This window comes from Sapajus apella, unplaced genomic scaffold (genome assembly GCF_009761245.1).
Source record: "Sapajus apella isolate SASKATOON/1434 unplaced genomic scaffold, GSC_monkey_1.0 scaffold3, whole genome shotgun sequence".
NCBI classification, from domain to species: Eukaryota; Metazoa; Chordata; class Mammalia; order Primates; family Cebidae; genus Sapajus; species Sapajus apella.
The window spans coordinates 32,694,867-32,718,616 of record NW_022436943.1 but is presented as its reverse complement, the minus strand read 5'-3'; the positions used below and the strand labels follow the sequence as shown (position 1 = coordinate 32,718,616).

Here is a 23,750-nt window from a genome sequence, read left to right as displayed (position 1 = left end):
CTAAGGTGACCCCTAGTCAGTCCTTTCCCCTAGAAGGTGGGAGGAACTGGTGACCTGCTTCTTATGGACAGAATATGACAAATTCTCTCTTGATTTGGTTACCATTACCAGTGAAAGGTAATGGAAGCTTATTCTCATGATTCCAATACATGATTGCATCAGGTTCCATAGGCTGCTAAAACAAAGTTAACACAGATTTGGCATCTTAAAACAATAGAAATTTACTCTCATAGTTCTGGAGCCACAGAACCTTAAGTCAAAGTGTATGTAGGACCATGCTCTTCCTGAAACAAAGAATCTGTCGTTGCCTCTTCTAACTTTTGGTGGTTGTCAACAATCCCTAGTGTTCCTTGGCTTGTACCACCCTAACTCCAATTTCCGCCTCCACTGTCATATGGCCATCTTCCCTCTGTGTGTCTATGTGTATCTGTTTTCTCTTATAAGCATATCAGTCACTGGATCTGGCCTTCCTACTCCAGTATAACCTCATCTTGCCTTAACCAATTACATCTGCAAAGACCTTATTTCCAAATATAATCACATTGTGAGGTTCCAAGTGGACCTGAATTTGGGAGAACATTATTCAACCCAGTAGAGTTATATAAGGCTCTGTCTTAACAGACAGAAGGGAGAGACTATCCATTGTTAAGTTTGGAAAAGTAAATATCTTGACTTTGAGAAGGCTTGCGAGGGGACTACATAGCAAGAAATTGCAGGCAACCTCTAAGAGCTGAACACTGTCTGCTCCTGGATAACAGTTAACAACAACAGCAACAAAAAAACAGGGACATCCATTCTACAACAAGAAAATGAATTCTGCCATTGACCTGATCTTGGAAAAGACAAAGTTCCAGAAATGAATTCAGTCCACTGACACCTTGTGTGCTAGTCTGTTCTCATAATGCTAATAAAGACATACCCAAGATGGGAGTTAGTTTGTAAAGGAAAAAGGTTTAATTGACTCACAGTTCCACATCGCTGGGGAGGCCTCACAATCATGGTGGAATGAGGTGCAAACTCACATCTTACATCGTAGCAGGCAGGAGAGCTTGTACAGGGGAACTCCCATTTATAAAACCATCAGATCTCATGAGACTTATTCGCTACCACAGAAACAGTGTGGGGGAAACTGCCCTCATGATTCAATTATCTTCACCTGGCGCTCCCCTTCACACATGGGGCTTATTACAATTCCAGGTGAAATGTGGGTGGGGACACAGCCAAGCCATATCACTTTAATTGTGCCCTTGTGAGACGCTGAATAGGGGATTCATCTAATCCATGGGTGGGAGATAATAAGGGTATAATGTTTTAAGATACAAAATGAGTAGTAATTTGTTCTACTCAAAGTAAGTGAACAGTGAAAAACTAATATAATTGATATCATGTTTCAAAAGTTTCATTCACTGTACCTCATTTATACTTTCCAAGGCCAAATCTGAAGGTGTTTCGTTCAGCTCTGAATTATATACACCACCACCATTTCAGTGTACTCATATGGATTGTTGGGAATGACCTATAAAAGTTGAATGTGTTTAGTAAAGTCAGAATTGTAGTACTCAGAAGAATCTCAGAGATTATATATTCCAATCCTTTTATTATACAAATAAAGAAACTGAGCCACGGATTTAGAAACTGATTCGTTTGATCACAGAGGTAGCAAGTGAAAGAGGCAAACACAGGTCTCCTGGGATCCAGTCCAAAATTTTTTCAATATTGTAGATCCTTACCAATACCCTGGGATCTTCTGAGATCCCTAATGCAAAATAACAGAAAGGCTGAAAATAAATCACTAACTTTTAGAAAATACATGTAAGTTATACAGCTTTAATAAATGTCAATAATCATAATTGCCATTAATTCACTCCTAGAAATGTGCTGGTCACATTTTATTTACCAAATAAATATTTGATAAATAAAAAATATGTTTTTATATACAATTACCATTATAAAATATAAGTGATCTGAAGGTAGCACAGTTCTGTAGGCAAAAGCCATGACTGTAAAGTGAGACCCACCTGACTTTGAATGCAAGCACTAACATTTATTCACTTATAAACTTGGAAGAGTTCTTAAATCTCTCAGCCTTCAGTTTCCTCCTCTGCAAAATGAAGGTCATAAAATTGAGCTCCCAATGTTATATTTAGGTTCAAACAAAATAATAGATGTAAAATGCCTGGCAATTACAGGGTGCTTAATAAATGTTAGTCTATTTCCATTTGCTGATGAATTTGTTCTTAAGTAGAGAACAGTTTTTCCGCTACTCAGATGTTTCTCTGAATTATAATCTGTGTTAGGGGCATTTAATGCAAATATTCTTTTATTTCTATGTGAAGTGACATTGCTTTGAAAACAAATTTCTTTTGTAAGGATTTAGTCTTCCTTGGTTCCAGCTACTCATTCCTTATCCCTTCAACAAGCTTAGGAGAAAAGAAGGGCTTAAAAAGTCTAGTGAAGAAAAAAAAGTGCATTTTACTAGGGCCGAATTTACTGACACATAAGAACCACACACATACACAAACCAGCAGCTCAAAGATTCTTAATCGTTGATTGGGAGTTTACATAATTCAAAGGTAGTAATCCAAAACCTGTTTCAAATTAGATGACAGCAGAAAAGTGATGTGGAAGTAGTTACTGTTAAACTGAAATTCTTCTGATTGCACTATTTATCAGGTAGTATTTCAGATAATTAAATAGAACAATGAGTAACATGAAAGATTACAGTTATGGCTCACTTTTGCATGGGTCTGCTGAGACTTAGTAATAATGTTCAGGCAGAGCTGGAAAAATTCCAACATGGACCATACTGAATTAGGCAACAGCTGGTGAAGAAGGTTTAGTTTATAAGAACTGTCCTAACAGCTGGAGAAAAGTGATATGTGGTTCTTACTAAATGTCACATTAAAAATTAGCAGTAAAATAATTACAAGTTAATTATAAATTTACTGTCTTGATTTCAAACCTTAAGCAATCTTTCCTGGGGCCATTTTAAGGCCATTGTAAAGTTCTTTAATCTCTGCTCAGGAAAATTTATTTTCTAGCAGGTGTGCCTTATAGCTAAAAAAGGAGACATGACTTAAAATCAGTTCCATGAGTTTCAAGCATTTCCACATGTTTTAAAAAATAGTAATTTCAATGTTGCTTGAAACCAGGGAAAGGTCATGGGGAGAGGAAGCTGTGAAAACCTTAATCCTGCAAATCTCATGACACAGGGCATGATGCGACGGGGTTTAAAGCCAGAAGGTTTGGGTTCAAGCCTCTGCTCTGTTAATTACTAACTAGGAGGTTTAGGGTAGAATGCATATCCTCTTTCAAACTTGAGTTTCCACATCCAACTTGAAAATCATAGCACCTACCTTCCAAACTGTCGTTAAGAAGTAGGTGATTTATATATAGTACCTAAGCCAACAGATGTATGGTTCCCAAACCATGCACTGAAGCCCCCGAGGGCACTGCAGCATACTTACATGAGAGCCATGGGATATTCTAAAATGTTGAGGAAAATATAGCAATACTCAAAACCTGTCAGCCACTGTGTGACCTGCTAGCTCAAGGTAGTTTACAGTTTCAACATTAGATCATATTACATTTCTTTCATTGATGTCATATCTCTGCTGAGCTAAGTTTTGGTGGTGGCTAGATAAAACGCCAGTAAACATGAAAATCAGTTTGGAACAGGAAATGAAGGTGGTGGATCCAATATGATTCCAAGGTCTGAGAGGTACACAGTGCCCAAGAAACCCACATATCTCATTAGTAAGTAAGTTATCTATAGTTAAGGCTGAAATAAAAATTGTCTTTCTTTCAATGTATGTGTACTACTATGTTCAAACAGCTACTCTGTTGTTAGTGTATAAATACATTTTAACTTGTTTGGACCTAATCACTCAACTCATGGCACTGTTAGTTATTTTGGCCTAGGAATCCATTGAAAAAAATACTGAAATATTTAGTGCTGTAAATCAAAATGGTTTTGGAACTTCTGCAGAAGGTACCCAGTAAATGTTAGTTTTCTCTCAGACTTCACGTTCTTTCCCATGATTGACTCTCCTCCTCAAAATTTAGACAAATCTAGTTATGTTCTCAATGGCAATACTGACTGCTATTCTCGGCCTTTGCAATTTGATGGGGACCTATAATTACCTCTGACCAGTAGGATTTGAAGGTTATGAACCCTCCATTCACTCTATTCTTCTACCAAGGTGTCTTACTGTTGTGAAGAGACAATGAAGTCACAGGACCCAAGTAGCCTCAATGGTCAAATTAATATATGGAAGACACTTTCCTAGAGAGTCACCTGGGTGCACTGATTTAAGCCAAAGAGATCTAGAGGTTTGTTTGCTGTGAAGCATAGGCTTGTTCTATATTGATCAATACTCAAACTTGTTTCCTTCTGTTGGTCTTCTCCATCACTCTCCTAAATATGGTTTTCTTACTCTTTATGTCCAGCTCTGAAAAATAATTAGATAATAGTTAGTATTATAGAAAAGTTGACCTGAATAATAAAGCCTGAATAGTGGAAAGCTCAAAGAATAGTTAACAGCATGAACTAAAACAGTCCAATTAATAATTACCAGCATTAACTAAAACATAGTGCGATTCCCCATATCACAAATTAGACAGGAACACATTCATTTAGTCAATGCCAAGCTGGGGTTTACATCTTAAGGGTTTAAAAGAAAATTGCAAATGTTTTAACAGTATGATTTCATTTAGGTACAAGGATATATACAATATGATAAAGCCACTTTTACATAAAATGTTGGAACTACAGATATTCAATAACAAAGTATTTTCTGTATTCATGGAAATTTTGCCATACATCAAAAATAAGAAAGCAATTCAAACAGGTACACATTTACATGGTGGGGACATTTCTGATTGAGCTAGAGCAAGCAGAGGAAGTCATCTCTTCCAGTGGTTATAGAGTGAGACTAGAACGAGGATGATTTTTAACAGTAGATGTGCTTTAAAAGGAAAAATTTTAAAAAATTTCTTCATACTTCAGATGTTAGAAAGAAGATGAGGATGACTGGAAGGAAATCAGGAAAAAGAGAACTGCATTCTTTAAGTACCCAATGTTAACTGAATACTGTAATGTGTATTCTATAAACGCTACCAGGTAACTGGAACTTGGTATCTGTTGAGCCAGTGGCATCTGTTGCCTATTATCAAGGGCAGAAATCCAAACACTTCTGCCCACTGTGTCTTGGTATTGCAGTTGCCAAATATTGGATGGAATACTGCTTTCCTCACACAGAGATGAGACAGAGCAAGATCAGCTTCAACAGGGGGTGTCGGTGTCCCATGGCCGGCTGGTCTCTCCTAGCAGCTGATGCAAAGCAATTGGCCTGCATGCATCCCTCTTGTACTACTGCAGAAGGACCTCGTCTTCTCCCCACAGTGGACAGATATATACTTGTGGGGTTGGCGAGAAGCCATATGACACACATACTTAAGTAGAACAAAGGAATTCACATGAAGTCTGAAGCAGGAAGGTTATTTCCCCACAAGATGACAAGACCAGCAAAGGCTGCGAAAACTCTTTATCTCTTGGTAAAATAACGTTACAAGTCCAAGATCTGTTCTTATGAAGCAAGAAGGGGTTGAAAGACTGCCCTCAGGATGGCAGAGCATGACATCTTAGCAGAATGTATAATACATCTGAATAGTTGGAGTAAGAATACCTTTTAAAGAATGAAGCAGTGTGAGGTATAGGCAGTGAGGAGGGGTATGGAAAAGAGGTATCACAGAATTAAGTTGGAATTAGACTACTGAATAGAGAAAACACTATAGAGTATTATTAGCCTTTGTTCACCAATATTTACCCAGTCTCAGCCTTTTGGTAGACAGTCATTATTTTAATCGAATGAATGAAAGAAGGAAAGATTTGCTTGTAAGCATAGAGGTAACCATAATTTTAAATAAAGAGGCATTTAATGATCATATCCAGCAGCAGTGATAAAATACTACTGTTGAAAAAGAACAATGTAGGCACTTTGCCCATAGGTAGTAGACTTTTGTAATAAGACAGGTTGGGGAGGTGAAGGTCCAAGGATGAGCACTGAAGATTGAGAGAAGCTGTTAAATAAATTAGAAGGACCAACAAAATAATCTAGTGGTCAACTGGATGTACAAGTAAGAGTTCAAAGATAAATATGAATTATCTAGCAGATTTAGGAGTGGAAAGTTGTTGAACAAATGGTGATGACACTAATGGAGATAGAAAATGCAAAAGAAGACAAAAATAGAAGATAGTGAGCTTGATGTTGAGCTTGTTTCATTTACATCTTAAGAGGATAAAAGTGGCAATGTTCAGGAGCTCGAGAGAGGGTAGGCGTCAGCAAGTAGTGGGCACTGAGATAAGAGAGTGAAAGAAATCACCCAAAGAGAAGCTCTAAGACAAAATGAGAAGAGGCTTGCTAATATACGGGAAGTACCAACATGCCATATGGGAAGAAGAGAAAAAGCTAATGAAGGTGCTTGGAAAAAAACTATTGGGAGTGGGGGAAAGGGAACTAAGAGAATGATAGGCTGAAATAAAAAAAAATCAAAAGGGAAAGTTATTAGCAAGGAGTTGTCAAACTGGAATGGAACTGAGAAGTACCCACTGGATTTGGCCTTTAGGTCATCACAAATCTCAAGAAAATAGTAGCATCAGAAGGCAGATTGCAGAAAAAAAGTCAGCTTCTTCTTTATTTAGGAGAGAAAGAATAGTAGATACAAAAGGCAGATTATGAAAAAAACTTTTTAAATCCTGACAAAAAGGAGAGACAATGTCAATCAACTTGGCATCAGCTTATCAGATATGATTTGAGAGATGCTGGGAAAACGCTTCCAAAGGTAAAAAGAACTTTCCACGTGGCATCCATAATTTCTTATCTAAAACCCCTTCTGCTATACATTGCTATTTTAAATCATAAAGTTTTTCTTTTAAGGGTCTTCGTAATAAAATGTAATTGTTCCTGAAAATAGTAGTATCTTAAACTCTTCCTCTGAAGTGTTAGTTGACAAGGATTTAACATAGAAAATGTTCCTGTTTAATAAGACACCAAAGGTGTCTTGGTGTTTGGCAAGTAGGAAAGAAGAAAGGGCCCATTAAATGAGGACTTGTGAGGTCTCAAAGAAATAAGCCTCCTACCGGGCGCAGTGACTCATATCTGTAATCCTAGCACTTTGGGAGGCCACAGCAGGAGGATCACTTGAGCCCATGAGACCAGACTGGGCAACAAAGTGAGACCCTGTTTCCATAAAAAATAAAAATTTAGCCAGGCAGGTAGCACATGCCTATAGTCCAAGGTACTTGGGAGGCTGAGCTGGGAGGATACCTTGTGCCTGGGAAGTCAAGGCTACAGTGAGCCATGGTTGCATGACTGCACTCCAGCCTGGGTGACAGAGCAAGACCCTGCCTCAAAAAAAAAAAAAAAAAAATATATATATATATATATATATATATATACACATATATACACACACACATATATATAATTATATATGTGCATATATATATATATATATAAAGAAATAATCCTATTTGATAATTTGCTTAAATCTTGTTTAGATTGTTTTTCTGTAGGCTTGCTCTGCCAAAACTTATTATTTTTTGAAGAAATAGGTTAAGAAAATTTAAACACGTAGCACAAGTGGACTTCTTAAAACACATAGTAACTGGTGATGTTACTGAGATGCTAACAGTTGCTGTTGCTACGCAGAATAAGAACTGAAATTATTGCATTCACTTTGATTATATCAAACGTGCTTTTCTGACCCTAACAAAGAGTATGTTGTCATACACCTACTACTCTTCACAGCAAGGCAGATCCATGATGAGAATCTTTAACTTTAGCTGCTTTCCAGTTCAATGAGTTAATCAAGCATTTACTGAGCACCTACAATGTATCTAGTATTTAACAGAATAGTGTTTGAAGCAAGAAAAAAGAAGAATCAGAGTTAGGTATTATTTTAATTGAAAAGTAGGTTTGTGGCATGTAAACATGTAACAAGTAATTGTATTAAAATAAATTATTTTCTTTCAAGGCTGCCATATATTCATCTTATTACAAATGGAAATGCCACCGTGAGAATAAAAATTCTCTGGTAGCCAATACATTGAAAATCTTTTCTCCTTCAGGGCAAATTATCATGAATATTGACTAGAGAAAAGAAAGAAAAAATGTAATAAGCATACGATCCGTTTTGCTTATTTTTTAAAATTTTTTATTGTTTTGAGATGGAGTCTTACTCTGTTGCCCAGGCTGTAGTGCAGTGGCACGATCTTGGCTTACTGTATCCTCTGCCTCCTGGATTCAAGCAATGCTTCTGCCTCAGCCTCCCAAGTAGCTGGGACTACAGGCACCCGCCACCATGCCCAGCTAATTTTTGCACTTTTAGTAGAGATGGGGTTTCACCATGTTGCCCAGGCTGGTCCCGGACTCCTGACCTAAGGTGATCTGCCTGCCTCAACCTTCCAAAATGCTGGGATTACAGCCATGAGCCACCACACCAGACCGCTTATGTTTTGTTTTAAATCTGTCATTATATCTAAATAATTTCATGTCCTTCACCATGTTTGTGGCTACTACAAAATAATAGTTCCTTATTGTAAGTACTGCTAATTATTAACCAATTATAATATTACCTTATAAAAAGTTTAAATAAAAATATTTTTTCACTTAAAAAGCATATATCTGATCCCTGATTTTTCTTTTTTCTTATAATTATAAAATGCCTAAACTATGCTATGAAACCAAAACTGTTCTTCAAAAGTCTATTTTTTTAATACATGCATGCAGGAATTATATTTATTCTTGGTTAGCAAATGTATTTGTTGGAGATGGTTAAACATTTATCTATTCTATTGCATTATAAATTAGTTGGAGAATCTGATAAGTCTAGATCTACCACTAATTTAAAAAATAGGTTTTTCATTTAAATTTTACAAGCTCTTTCCAATTCCAAATTTTAACTTTAATGTCTAGTACAAGAGACATAACTGGTGCATTGATTATTACAAGGTACATCACACAATAAGAAATAATCACAACTAACACATGCAGTGTGGAGAACTTGCATACAACTCACATGCAGCCTCTTGGGTATCAGCTATACTGCTAAAGGAACTTGAATTACTGCCATGTATTATACAACGTGGCAACGCCCAGCAAATTTAAGACTTTTGATTACTCTTTGTCCCAGCAATTTTGTTTCTAGGAAGTTAACCCAATGAAATAGTCATGAATACATAAGATACATTTACAATGATAGTCATTACAGTAGTGTCTGGTGAAAAATTAAAAACTTCAATGTCCATCAATAGAGGATGATTCAATAAATTATGATATTCTCACAGGAGGAAATATGTGATTAAAAATTATCATAGAAAAACATAAATGATGAAAATGTTCACAATAAATTGTTAAGTTAAAAACCAGAATTTAATATCTATGGTATAACAAACTTTCTTTTAAAAATATAGCTTTAGATATGGGTAGATACAGATAATGAGTAGAACAAAGACTTGAAGGGCCATCCCAAAGTTTTCATTCATCTGAAATATGTAATTTCCTCCTAACTGTATTAACCTCCTAATTGGTCTTCATCTACTCTTGAAGGGTTGTTTCAGATAGGATCTTGCTCTGCTGCCCAGGCTGGATGGGGGGAAGTAGTGTAATCTCAGCTTAACCTCCTGGGCTCCAGCAATCCTCCCATCTCAGTCTGTTGAGTAGCAGGGACTACAGGTGCACACCACGACACCTGGCTATTGATTGATTGATTGATTGATGGTAGAGACAGGGTTGCGCCATGCTGGCCAGGCTGGGCTTGAACTCCTGTGTTCAAGTGATCTGCCTGCCTCAGCCTCCCAAAGTGCTGGGATTACAGGCATGAGCAACCACGCCCAGCCTATTCTTGACGTCTAAGAATTCTTCTAGACTGCAGCCAAAATGTAAATCCTATCATGTCATTCATTCCTAGTTAGAAATGCTTAAAAATGTTTCTTCTACTTTTATGACAAAGAACAATCTACTTCTTGCAGTACTTGTTCCCTGCCTGGTTCTTTCTCTCTCTTTCCTCTCTCTCCTCTCCTCTCCCTCTCCCTCTTTCTCTCTCTCTCTTTCCTCTCCCTCTCCTTCTTTCTCTCTCTTTCTCCCTTCCTTCTTGACATTCTCCTCCAGATCTCTTAGTTATCTGCATTCCTAACAGCTGTATCCCAAAATTCAGTTCAAGTAGATCAGGTGAGGTCTTCTTATTGTCTCAGAAATAGGCATTGTTTTTGTCCTCCCTACAGTGCAAAATTCCAAAAATCCATTCCTAAGGGAAGGATTTATATTTCCTATCATACCTAGAAGCAGGCAAAGGGCTTTTCAATCAACTCTTAAGCAAGGTCTTGGCTAAAGAACAAACAAAAATGAACAGAGGTAGCTGGTCTCTCTGAAGGGTTTTTCTCATAGGCTGTTTGGTTTACCAGAACAAGAGCAGGGTTGCCACCGTTTGGGTATAGAAAGTAAAGGGTCTACCTTTTCCTGTCTCTGAATCATGGTCATAAAAGAATGCTGGTGTATTAGCAAGATTCACAGCCTTTTCTCATCACATCTACTACTCACATCATCTGTGTGTTTTGGGAAAAATCCTTTAACCTCCGAACCTGTTTTCTATACTGTAAAACAGACGTTGAACTCAATCATATGTCTATTTCAACATTTCTTTTGGATAGCTGTACTCTAAAACTTACTGCCCTTTAGTGTTCACCTTGACTTGCTTTCACCTATGTACAAAATTGAAAATGCTGGACACACCCTAGTTTTTCCTGGTCCTTTAGAAGCCCTAGGAATTGATTTGACCAAGAGATGCCAGGAAAAAAAATTGTGAGAAGTAGACAGAACATGGCATTGACAGATCAAGCAAAGCAGTTAGCCGATTACATACAAATCCACCGGCCAGATCTAGACAGCTCAAATGTTTCATGAATTTCAGGGGCTGGATGAAACTCTGAACTTGTAAGGGCTGTATACTTGTATGTATGTGTGTGCATAAGCTTCTTGCAAAGGAAACCTCCGAAAATGTAGACAATCCCCCTTGTTTGCCCAAGGTCTAGGCTGATCATGGCTACAGTGAGATAAATTCGACAAGCTGTGGGACAGGGCACCTCAGAAGAGTGATAGACTAATAGACCCTAATCCTCACAATACCCCACATAAAAATTCCTTTGAACAGACGCCCATAAAAGGGAAATAACACACCCTGCAGGGAGAAACCAAGGTAGACAGTGAATTCTTTCCCTTGTAAGTTTTCTTACCAGTCTTCCTGATTTTACAGCATGCTATGTTCAGGACCTTTTAGCAAAATGGAGGTTTCTTATTTCAGGCTAACTACTGCTAATCTGTTCCAAATGTTAACGTCACAAGTAAGATCTGGTAACCATCGCTGTTTGAATTGATAATGGGAACAGAACTGATCACCATCTGGTTTGATTCAGAGTACAACTTGCTGCCTAAAATTGCAGAATTTGAGTTGGAAGTCCTTTGCATTTCATGAATGCCACAAAAAAAAAAAAAAAGAATTTAAATGAACAGTGCTCCCCGATAGGCATGCGTCCTTATTTACTGCTCTACAGGTTTGCGAAATATGGAGTATTACATTACTAATTTTGGCAAATTCCAGTGTATAAAAACAGGCCAAAACCTCTTAAAATAAATTTTACCAGAACTGCCTAATGATAACTTAAAAATTCATGGTGCTGGTTTTCCAGAGTTTTGACAGAAAACCATTCTGGAAATCAGAAACGAAATTTGACATTGGTTTCTAGTTGCATACCTCCCTTGCCAAAGCTGCTGTTGCAGATCTATGAAAATATACTCTCTTCTACCACATTATGAATAAATTGGAAAATCTGATTTATCTAGAACTACCAGTCATTTTAAAATGTATTCTTGAGTCAAAAGGAAACATTCACTAGTCCTTTCCAATTCCCAAATTTTCTATTGTATTACAATAATTCTGACAATTTAGCTTTTTACAGTGGAAATTTCTAATTATGTGAAATTATTAGTGGATTGTATAAAGAGCTTAGGAGTTCAGATAATAAATGTTTAGTGACAAGGACAATGTCTATCATATTCTCGTATTCTTAATGCTTTGAATTATGCCTGGCACACAGTAGGTGTTTATTTAATGAATGGAGCCCAAGAGACCAGACCCATATGGAAGTAACAATTTCCTATTTACTTGAAATTTCAGCTCTTTAACCAAGGGCACTTAGAAACTGTAACCAGAGAATGTAAAGTCTTCATAAATGTTGCAGTAGCATGCAACGCCTCTTTAAGTATAACATCTATCCTGGCAGAAGACCCAAATTTCATGAAGATTAGTTCCTCATTTATCTAGGGATGCAAGCCCAAAATACAAAAGCAAGGCAGAGGCATAATAAGGAACATAGCCTTCACTGGCAGATTTTTGTTTGTTTGTTTATATGCAGGTGTCAAGTACAGAATATCTCAAGGTATCCCATCTACTGCAGAGAAACAAGATTATATTTGTATCAATTAACAATGCCTTCAGGAATTTCTTTCTAAAACTTCTGTTCCTGGACTCCAATTTTTAACCATGTTAATAATTGTGAAATTTTATTTTTACAAGGTAGGTTTTCTAATGTTTCTCTACTAAATACCTGTAAATATCTTATGGCCAATTCCTTGTGGCCTATCGGCCACATGTGGATCAGGATGGTTTTGAATGCAGCCAACACAAATTAGTAAACTTTCTTAAAACATAATAAATTTTACGGCAATTTGTTTTTAGCTCATCAGTTATCGTTAGTGTTAGTGTATTTTATGTGGGGCCCAAGACAATGCTTCTTCCAGTGTGGCCAAAGGAAGCCAAAAGATTAGACACTCCTAGGCTGAATTATTTGAATGAAAGCATAGATTTGCAGGGCTGGAGTAGAAGTTATCTAATCTAGTTCTCTGCATCCATTTGTAGGCAGGAACATGTGAAAAGCTGTCAAAGAATACACAAATTTATCACTCCTATTTTTAAAAACCTCCCAACTAGACTTTAAGGACATCTACTGAATGACCTTCCAAGAGTCCTCTTAGAATCAAGCAGTTCTTTCAGCTTCATTTTTTATACCTTCTGGCCTAGCTGTCTGCTAAAAGGGCAGCCCTCATCTTCTAGCCAAAAAGCTAATGTCTGTGAACTATAAACTGATTTTTTAACAATATGATTTCATTATAAGAGGATGATTGAGGTCAAAGAGCAAATTTATCTCCCCTCCTTTTCAGGCTCTGTATATCATATCTCAGAAGCCTATTGTGTTTGCCCTGTCACTCATCCTACAGAACTCTGCAAGGAGGAAAAAAGGTACCTCTGCAGCACATTATAACTTGTGCCAGCAAATCCCACAGTATCAAGAACATTCCTTTGTACTGTGATGAACGCGCCTTCCCACAGCCAAGAAAGGAAACACCAATCCACATGTGTGTACCTTAAAAGAAACTTCATATACTTTGTTTGTCCTTTCCTTCTGACAGCCCTGCAGTCTGGGAAGCTAAGCAGAGTTGGGTCTGCCTCATGCTTGGAAAGGAGACAGTTTGAGATTACCCAGTATGCTAGGCTTTCTCTCTTCCCACCCCCATTACCCTCACCTTACCTTCCCAGAGCAGTGTGGTAATAGAGAAAGCATATTGGATTCCAGAACTTTCCATCAATTGCACACCCTCACCGTGCCCAAATTCTCAGAACAGATTTTTTTTAAAGTCTCTAAAAATCTAAAATAGATTTTCATAATAAAGTCTGTTTGTTCATAATGGTTGGAAATGGGTTACTAAATTTGAAGAAGTTAAATATATGCAACATTGAAAACACCTCGAACTTACCATTCTGCTTTTTATCCCTGCATTATTTTGCTCTTCTACTACATAACCAAGTATTTTCTCTCCACTTTGTCTATGAAAGTTCCTCAGGACATAACTCAAGTCTAACACTCTCCTTGAAGTCTAATTATTAATAACCTCCATTAAACTCTCTATCCTCTGAATGTTATACTCACAGTCCCTTTCTGGGGACATACCATTCCGGGTTTAATTGTTCTCTATTTTGTAAATGTATTAGTCATCACCCCCATCCAGATTGTCAACTCCTTGAAAAAAGTTAAACTCTGAGTTTTGGTGCAACTACTTCCTTCATCATTTACTAGCTGTGTGATCTTGAGTATGCTCTTGAAATTTACTGTACCTGAGTTCTCTCATCTCTAAAACAGAGCTAAACAAGCCAAGCTTGGCTGTTGGGACCTCAGAGATGATCTATAAGTACTTGCTAATGGATCACTATTTTCTTAATGATTTAGAAAGTATTTTCTAAGTACTTCAGGATGGCCATTACAATAATAAGATTCCACTGGAAATACATGTCGGTCTTCTCTCCCAGACCTGGAGCTCCCTGAACTTCAGTACTGTATCTCTCGTGACTAGCACAGGATTTTCTGAATGAATTCTCTGAACCCTTCAGTATAAGTTTGTTTGTTCTTTCTCTGTGTTTCTTAATATGTGTTTGTACTTACACTCATTGAAGTCTTTATTTCTGTGTATTCTAGTTGCCTGTATACATGTCTGTTACTCCCAGTCAACTGTAAGCTTTTTGAGAACTGGTTTTATGTTTTTGCGTATTCCCAGCACTTAAAATACTCAATAAATAAGTTATAAATAAATATTAACAAATAAACATTACTTTCTTACAAGAGGAGATAGCAAAAAACTATAAGGCAGAGTATGTTTTCTTAAAGAATATATAATTTTATTGAAAATACATTTACCTCCTCTTCCTTCTACCCCAATATATTCCCATTTCATTACTGGCCTGTTTAAATACTGTAGTTATAATTCTAGCATGGCATATAACTGAAGGGAATCATTTTTAAACCATTAATCTCACTTTGAGAAATGTATATCAGAGAATTAATACAACATATGTAAAATGCTACTGTCATGCAATTTTTTTACTACAGCATTATTTACAGAAGGAAAAAGAGGAAAAATGGTAGATGGGAATATACAACAATAAATTTCAAATTGTTCAATACTCACTTGAAGATTTAAGTAGCTTTTTAAAACAATGATTATAAATGCTCCATAAAAGCATATGAAGTACCTAAAACATAATGCTTTCTTAAAAAAGCATAACAAGAAATTAAACATGCACTAGAATTACAGCTATGCCAATATACAGCTAAAATATTAAAAGAAAAACACACAAAAATAGAAATTCTGTGACAACTGCATGATTGTAGGTAAATTTTTACTTTTATTTTTCAAACTTTCTAAAATACTGCTAAATTAGTGATGTGTTATCAATTTACTATTTTAAAAATTATCCTTGAGAAAGACTTTTAGCTGTCTGTCTTTTGAGGTAATTAGTTCAAGGTGAATAGAGCTTATACCAGGATAGAAATGGAAGTGTTTGGATTGTTTTTCATTCAACACTATGTTAGGTACTGAGGATAGGAGGATTAATCAGATACAGTCTCAAACTTTGAGGATGTTCAAATGTATAAGGAAAAGAGTCTTTTCAAACATACAACCATGTTACAGTGTTATGAACCCAATTGTTAGTATGAATATGCAATGGGAAACCCAGAAGAAAGAGTGATTAATTAAGTCAGTTTGGCCAAGGAAAGTTTCACTGAAGATTCAAGTAGCATTTAAGTAGGACTTTGAAGAATAATTAAGCAAGTTTATCAGATAGAGAACGGGAAACATAGGAAGACTGATGAAATCTGAAAAACTCATAGTATATTAGGCAATAGGAATGGTGGATGAAATGGTAGAAAAAAAAATTAACTTATTAAGTGGATGCCACATGCTGAGCACTTTAAATGGATTATAGCTCCTTTAATCCCTAAATTCTAGGAAATAGAAATTATTATTGCTCTCATCATTACCACTTTGTGGACATGGAAGCTCGTCTTGCCAAAGTTACAAAATGTGCCTGAGCAAGTCACACAGAAAGTGGTGAAGATAGAATTTTCATCCATGTCTATGTGCTTTAAAGCCCTACACTTGACCACCAAAAGTAACAATACTGAGGCTACAAAGAACTTTAATTGCCTTATTAATAAAGTTAGACTTAATGCCATAATAAGTACAAAATAATCAAAAGTTCTTAATGCAAAACAATTAAAGTTATTGGAAGGTACATTGATAAGCTAGAGAGAGAAGAAGACCAATTAGGAGTATAATGCAATGGTTAGTAAAGCTCTGAATCAAGAAAATGAAAAGTGAATGCAGAAAGGAAATTCAAGAGGCCTTTCAAAGACAGAACTGCAGAACTAGTGACCATGAAGGACAGAAAGGAGTCCAGGATTTATACTTTGGTGACTATAAGACTAGTAAATTAATTAACTAAGAAACAGAATACATGTATGACAGAAAAAATGATGACTTTGGGAATCTGGAGTGACTAAACTTATATCAGACAAAATAGACTTTCAATCAAAAACTCCCACAAGAGAAAAAGAAGGATGTTATATTATGGTAAAAGGATCAGTTCATCAGGAGTGTACATAATGTATAAACATATATGCACGAGGGATCTAACATGGCTGAATAGGAATAGCTCTGGAGTGCAGTTTCCAGTGAGAACACTGCAGAGGTAAGTGACCACTACATTTCCAAAAGAGTTTTCACTGCCCACATACTAGGAGATTCCCAGGCTGAAAAATGCCACAAGTTTCCAGCACAGCTATTTCAGCCAGTGCAGCAGGTCTCTGCAAAAAAAATCACACAAACCTGGCGGCTGTTTCAACAGGCACCTGGAATGCCTGGGAGACAGAACCACACATTCAACTGAAAAAAAGGGGGCTGAAACAGGGAGCAGGTGATCTGGCTCGGTGGGTCCCACCCTCACAAAGAGCAGCAATCTAAAACACTCTGGACTGAGAATTTTGCAGCAAGTGCAGCTGGACCCAGGACAGTCCAGCTCTGTAGGGGGAAGGGCATCCGCCATTACTGAGGCAATCCGCCATTACCAAGGCAGTCTGCCATTACTGAGGCAGGCAGCCATTACTGAAGCAGTTCCAACTATACCTCTATAAACAAAACTGCAAGAAGTTCACACAGCAGCTGGGCAGAGCCTATAGCAACTCAGCAACACCTCTGCTTGCAGACTGTGACTGGGCAACCTTCTTGCAGGGCAGGGCATCTCTGAAAAAAGGCAGCAGCACGTCAGGAACTTATAAATAAAGCCCCACCTTCCCGGGACAGAGCACCTGGGAAAAAAGGCAGTTATGAGTTCCGCTGCAGCAGACTTAAACATACCTGCCCAGTAGCTCTGAACTGAACAACAGAGCTCACAGCTCAGCACTGGAGCTCCTCTAAGGGACAAACTGTCTACTAAAACAGCTCCCCAATCCACATATACCCAAGGAGACATGTCATAAAGGAGAGCTCAGGCTGACATCTGGCGGGTATCCTTCTGGAATGGAGATAACAGAAGAAACTGGCAGCAACCCTTACTGTTCTGCAGCCACCGCAGGTGATCCCCAGGCAAGCAGGGTCTGGAGTGTACCCCCAGCAGTCCTATAGCAGAGGTGCCTGTTAGAAGGAAAACTAAAAAAGAGAAAGAAATAACTTCGTCATCAACAAAAAGGAGGTACACTCAGAGAATCCATCCAAGAGCCAACAAATACAAAGACCACAAGTAGATAAATCCACAAAGATGGGAAGAAACCAGTGCAAAAAAGATTAAAACACCAAAAACCAGAGTCTCATGAATCGACAGAAACAGGCTTAAGAAAGTGGGTAATAAAAAACTTGTCTGAGCTAAAAGAACATGTTCTAACCAAATGCAAAGAAAGTAAGAACCTTGAAAAAAGGTTTGACAAAATGCTAACGAGAATAAACAGCTCAGAGAAGAATATAAATGACCTGATGGAGCTGAAAAACACAAGACGAGAACTTCACAAAGCATACACAAGTTTCAATAGCCGAACAGACCAAGCAGAAGAAAGGATATCAGAGATTGAAGATCAACTCAATGAAATAAAATGAGAAGGCAAGGAAAGAGGAAAAAACAGTGAAAAGAAATGAACAAAGCCTCCAAGAAATATGGGATTATATGAAAAGACCTAATCTACGTTTGATAGGTGTACCTGAATGTCACAGAGAAAATGAATCCAAGCTGGAAAACACTCTTCAGGATATGATGCAGGAAAACTTCCCCAACCTAGCAAGGCAGGCCAATATTCAAGTCCAGGAAATACAGAGAACACCACAAAGATATTCCTCAAGAAGAGCAACCCCAAGGCACATAATCATCAGACTCACCAGGGTTGAAATGAAGGAAAAAATGCTAAGGGCAGCCAGAGAGAAAGGTCAGGTTACTCACAAAGGGAAGCCCATGAGACTCACAGCAGATCTCTCAGCAGAAACCCTGCAAGCCAGAAGAGAGTCGGTGGGGTTGGGGGTGGGGAGCCAATACTCAACATCTTTAAGGAAAAGAACTTTCACCCTAGAATTTCATATCCAGCCAAACTATGCTTTGTAAGTGAAGGAGAAATAAATTCCTTTACGAACAAGCAATTGCTGAGAGATTTCGTCACCACCAGGCCTGCCTTACAGGAGCTCCCAAAAGAAGCACTAAACATAGAAAGGACCAACCAGTACCAGCCACTCCAAAAATGTACCAAATGGTAAAGACCATCGACAAAATGAAGAAACTGCATCAACTAACAGGCAAAACAACCACCTAGCATAAAAATGGCAGGATCAAATTTACACATAACCATATTAACATTAAATGTAAATGGGCTAAATGCTCCAATCAAAAGACACAGACTGGCAAATTGGATAAAAAGTCAAAACCCATCAGTGTGCTGTATCCAGGAAACCCACGTCTCATGCAAGGACATACATAGGCTCAAATAAAGGGATGGAGGAAGATTTACTAAGCAAATGGAGAGCAAAAATAAGCAGGAGTTGCAATCATAGACTCTGATAAAATAGACTTAAAATTAACAAAGATCAAAAGAGACAAAGAAGGGCATTACATAATGGAAAAAGGATCAATGCAACAAGAAGAGCTAACAACCCTAAATATGTATGCACCCAATACAGGAGCACCCAGATAAAGCAAGTTCTTAATGACCTACAAAGAGACTTAAGACTTACACACAATAATGGTGGGAGACTTTAACACTTCACTGTCAATATTAGACAGATCAATGAGACAGAAGATTAACAAGGATATCCACGACTTGAACTCAGGTCTGGTCCAAGAAAACCTAATAGACACCTACAGAACTCTCCTCACCAAATCCACGGAATATACATTCTTCTCAGCACTACATCACACCTAATCTAAAATTGACCACATAATTGGAAGTAAATCACTCTTCAGCAAATGAAAAAGAATGGAAATCATAACAAACAGTTTCTCAGACCACAGCACAATCAAATTAGAACTCAGGATCAAGAAACTAACTCAGAACTGCACAAATTCATGGAAACTGAACAACTGGCTCTTGAATGTTGACTGGATAAATGATGAAATGAAGGCAGAAGTAAAGATGTTCTTTGAAACCAACAAGAAAGAAGTAACAACATAACAGAATATCTTGGACACATTTAAAGCAGTGTCTAAAAGGAAATTTATAGCAATAAATGCCCACATGAGAAGCAAGGAAAGATCTAACATCAACACCCTATCATCAAAATTGAAAGAGCTACAGGAGCAAGATCAAAAAAATTCAAAAGCTAGCAGAAGACAAGAAATAATTAAGATCAGAGCAGAACTGAAGGAGATAGAGACACAAAAAAACCCTTTAAAAATCAATAAATCCAGTAGCTGGTTTTTTGGAAAGATCAACAAAATAGATAAAACACTAGCCACATTAATAAAAAGGAAAAGAGAAGAATCAAACAGATGCAATAAAAAATGATAAAAGGGATATCACCACTGATTCCACAGAAATACACACTACCATCAGAGATTACTACAAACAACTCTATGCACATAAACCAGTAAACCTGCAAGAAATGGATAAATTCCTGGACACTCGCACCCTCCCAAGCCTAAACCAGGAAGAAGTCGAAACACTGAATAGACCAATAACAAGGGCTGAAGTTGAGGCAGCAATTAATAGCCTACCAACCAAAAAAAGCCCAGGTCCAGATGGGTTCACAGCCAAATTCTACCAGACATACAAAGAGGAGCTGGTACCACTCCTTCCTTCTGAAACTATTCCAAACAATCCAAAAAGAGGGAATCCTTCCCAAATCATTTCATGAGACCAACATCAATCATCCTGATACAAAAACCTGGCAGAGACTCAACAAAAAAAGAAAACTTCAGGCCAATATCCATAATGAACATAGATGCAAAAATCTTCAATAAAATACTGCAAACCAACTGCAACAGCACATCAGAAAGCTTATCCATCACTATCAAGTAGGCTTCATCCCAGGGATGCAAGGCTGGTTCAACATACACAAGTCTATAAATGTAATCCACCACATAAACAGAACCAAAGACAAAAACCACATGATTATATCAATAGATGCAGAGAAGGCCTTTGACAAAATTCAACAGCACTTTATGCTAAAAACTCTCAATAAATTAGGTAACAGCGGAACATATCTCAAAATAATAAAAGCTATTTATGACAAACCCACAGCCAATGTCATACTGAATGGGCAAAAACTGTAAGCATTCCCTTTGAAATCTGGCACTAGACAAAGATGCCCTCTCTCACTACTCCTATTCAATATAGTATTGGAAGTTCTAGACAGAGCAATCAGGCAAGAAAAAGACATAAAGGATATTCAATCAGGAATGCAGGAGGTCAAACTGTCCCTATTTGCAGACGACATGATTATATATTTAGAAGACCTCATCGTCTCAGCCCAAAATCTCCATAAGCTGATAAGCAACTTCAGCAAAGTCTCAGGATACAAAATCAATGTGCAGAAATCACTAGCATTCTTATACACCAATGACAGACTTAAAGAGAGCCAAATCAGGAACAAACTGCCATTCACAATTGTTACAAATAGAATAAAATACCTAGGAATACAACGAACAATGGATGTAAAGGACGTCTTCAAGGAGAACTATGAACCACTGCTCAAAGAAATAAGAGAGGACACAAACAGATGGAAAATATTCCATGCTCATGGTTAGGAAGACTCAATATTGTGAAAATAGCAATACTGCCCAAAGTAATTTACAGATTCAGTGCTATCCCCATCAAGCTACCTACGACCATCTTCATAGAACTGGAAAAAAACATCTTAAACTTCACATGGAACCAAAAGAGAGCCCACATAGCCAAGACAATTTTAAGCAAAAGGAACAAAGCTGGAGCCATCACGCTACCTGACTTCAAATTATACTACAAGGCTACAGCAACCAAAACAGAATATTACTGGTACCAAAACAAAGATATAGACCAAGGGAACAGAACAGAGGCCTCAGAGGCAACACCACACATCTACAACCATCTGATCTTTGACAAACCTAACAAAAACAAGCAATGGGGAAAGGATTCCCTGTTTAATAAATGGTATTGGCAAAGCTGGCTAGCCATGTGCAGAAAGCAGAAACTGGACCCCTTCCTGACACCTTACACTAAAATTAACTCCAGATGGATTAAAGACTTAAACATAAGACCTAACACCATAAAAACCCTAGAAGAAAACCTAGGCAAAACCATTCAGGACATAGGCATAGGCAAGGACTTCATGACTAAAACACCAAAAGCATTGGCAAAAAAAGCCAAAATAGACAAATGGGATCTAATTAAACTCTAGAGCTTCTGTACAGCAAAAGAAGCAATCATTAGAGTGAACTGGCAACCAACAGAATGGTGAAAAATTTTTGTAATCTACCCATCTGACAAAGGGCTAATATCGAGAATCTACAAAGAACTAAAATAGATTTACAAGAAAAAAACAAACAAACCCATTCAAAAGTGGGCAAAGAACATGAACAGACACTTTTCAAAAGAAGACATATATGAGGCCAACAAACATATGAAAAAATGCTCATCACTGGTCATTAGAGAAATGCGAATCAAAGCTACACTGAGATACCATCTCACACCAGTTAGAATGGCAATCATTAAAAAACCCGGAGAGGACAGACGCTGGAGAGGATGTGGAGAAATAGGAACATTTTACACTGTTGGTAGGAGTGTAAATTAGTTCAACCATTGTGGAAAACAGTGTGGCAGTTCCTCAAGGACCTAGAAATATAAATTCCATTTGACCCAGCAATCCCATTACTGGGTATATATCCAAAGGTTTATAAATTGTTCTATTATAAAGACACATGCATCTGTATGTTCACTGTGGCACTGTTTACAATAGCAAAGACCTGGAACCAACCCAAATGCCCATCGATGATAGACTGGACAAGGAAAATGTGGCACATATACACCATGGAATACTATGCAGCCATAAAAATGATGAGTTTGTGCCCTTTGTAGGGACATGGTTGTATCTGAAAGCCATCATTCTCAGCAAGCTGACACAAGAACAGAAAATCAAACACTGCATGTTCTCACTCATAGTCAGGTGTTGAACAATGAGAGCACATGGACACAGGGAGGGGAGCATCACACACTGGGGTCTGTTGTGGGGGACTAGGGGAGGGACAGCAGGGAATAGGGAGGTTGGGGAGGGATGACATGGGGAGAAATGCCAGATACAGATGACAGATGGACGGAGGCAGCAAACCACATTGCCATGTATGTACCTATGCAACAATCCTACATGTTCTACATATGTACTGCAGAACCTAAAGTGCAATAAAATATATATATTAAATATAGACATAATATATATTTTTTATTGGAGTACATAAATATATAAAGCCAACATTGACATACCTGAATGAGAAATAGACAGCAATATAATAACGGGAAGAGGCTTCAAAACCCTACTGTCAATAATAGATAAAACTGCCAGACAGCAAATCAATAAGCAAATAATGGACTTGAATAATACTACAGACCAAATGGCTCTAATAGGCATATACACAGTATTTCAGCCAACAGCGGTAGAATATACATGCTTATCAAACATGCGTGGAACATTCTCCAGCATATATACCATATTAGATCAAGAAACAAGTCTGAACAAATTTTTTTTTATAGTGAAATCATATCAGTATCTTTTCCAATCACAAAGTAATGAACTAGGAAAAAAAAAAAAAGAACAATCAAGCCCAAAGTTAGCAGAGCAAGAAAATAATAAAGATTAGGGCAGGAATAAGTTAAATAGAGAATATTTAAAAATTAATAAAACCGAGTCTGTTTTTGAAAAGATAAATAAAACTGATAAACCTTTAGCTCAATTAACTAGATAAAGGAGATGACTCAAATAATTAAAATCAGAAATAAAAGGGAAAAATTATAACTAAAGCCAAGAATACAAAGGACCTTAAAAGACTATTATGAGCTATTATATGCTAACAAATTATAAAACCTAGAAGAAATGAAGAAATTCCTAGAAATATGCAATCTACCAAGACTGAATCATAAAGAAATAGAAAATGTGAACAGACTAATAACACCTAAGGAAATTAAATCAGTAATGACAAATCTTCCAACAAAGAAAAGCCCAGAACCAAATGGCATCACTGGTGAATTGTGCCAAATATATAAAGAATGACTGCCAATCCTTCTCAAACTCTTAGCAAAAAAGAGAAATTTCAAACTCATTTGATAAGGCCAGCATTACCCTGATACCAAAGCCAAAGAC

The 23,750-nt window shown here is 37.3% G+C and overlaps 1 protein-coding gene across 1 annotated transcript in view; it reads right to left on the bottom strand.

Annotated features, from left to right (window-relative positions):
• EMC2 (ER membrane protein complex subunit 2) overlaps positions 1-23,750 on the bottom strand; it is a 126,546-nt gene that overhangs the window by 6,888 nt on the left and 95,908 nt on the right. Inside the window, exons 11-12 of the transcript XR_004260912.1 lie at positions 4,144-4,451; positions 1,413-4,113 (exon numbers count right to left, since the gene is read on the bottom strand). The gene's annotated coding sequence lies outside the window, so the exon portion shown is untranslated. The remainder of the gene's footprint in view (positions 1-1,412; positions 4,114-4,143; positions 4,452-23,750) is intronic.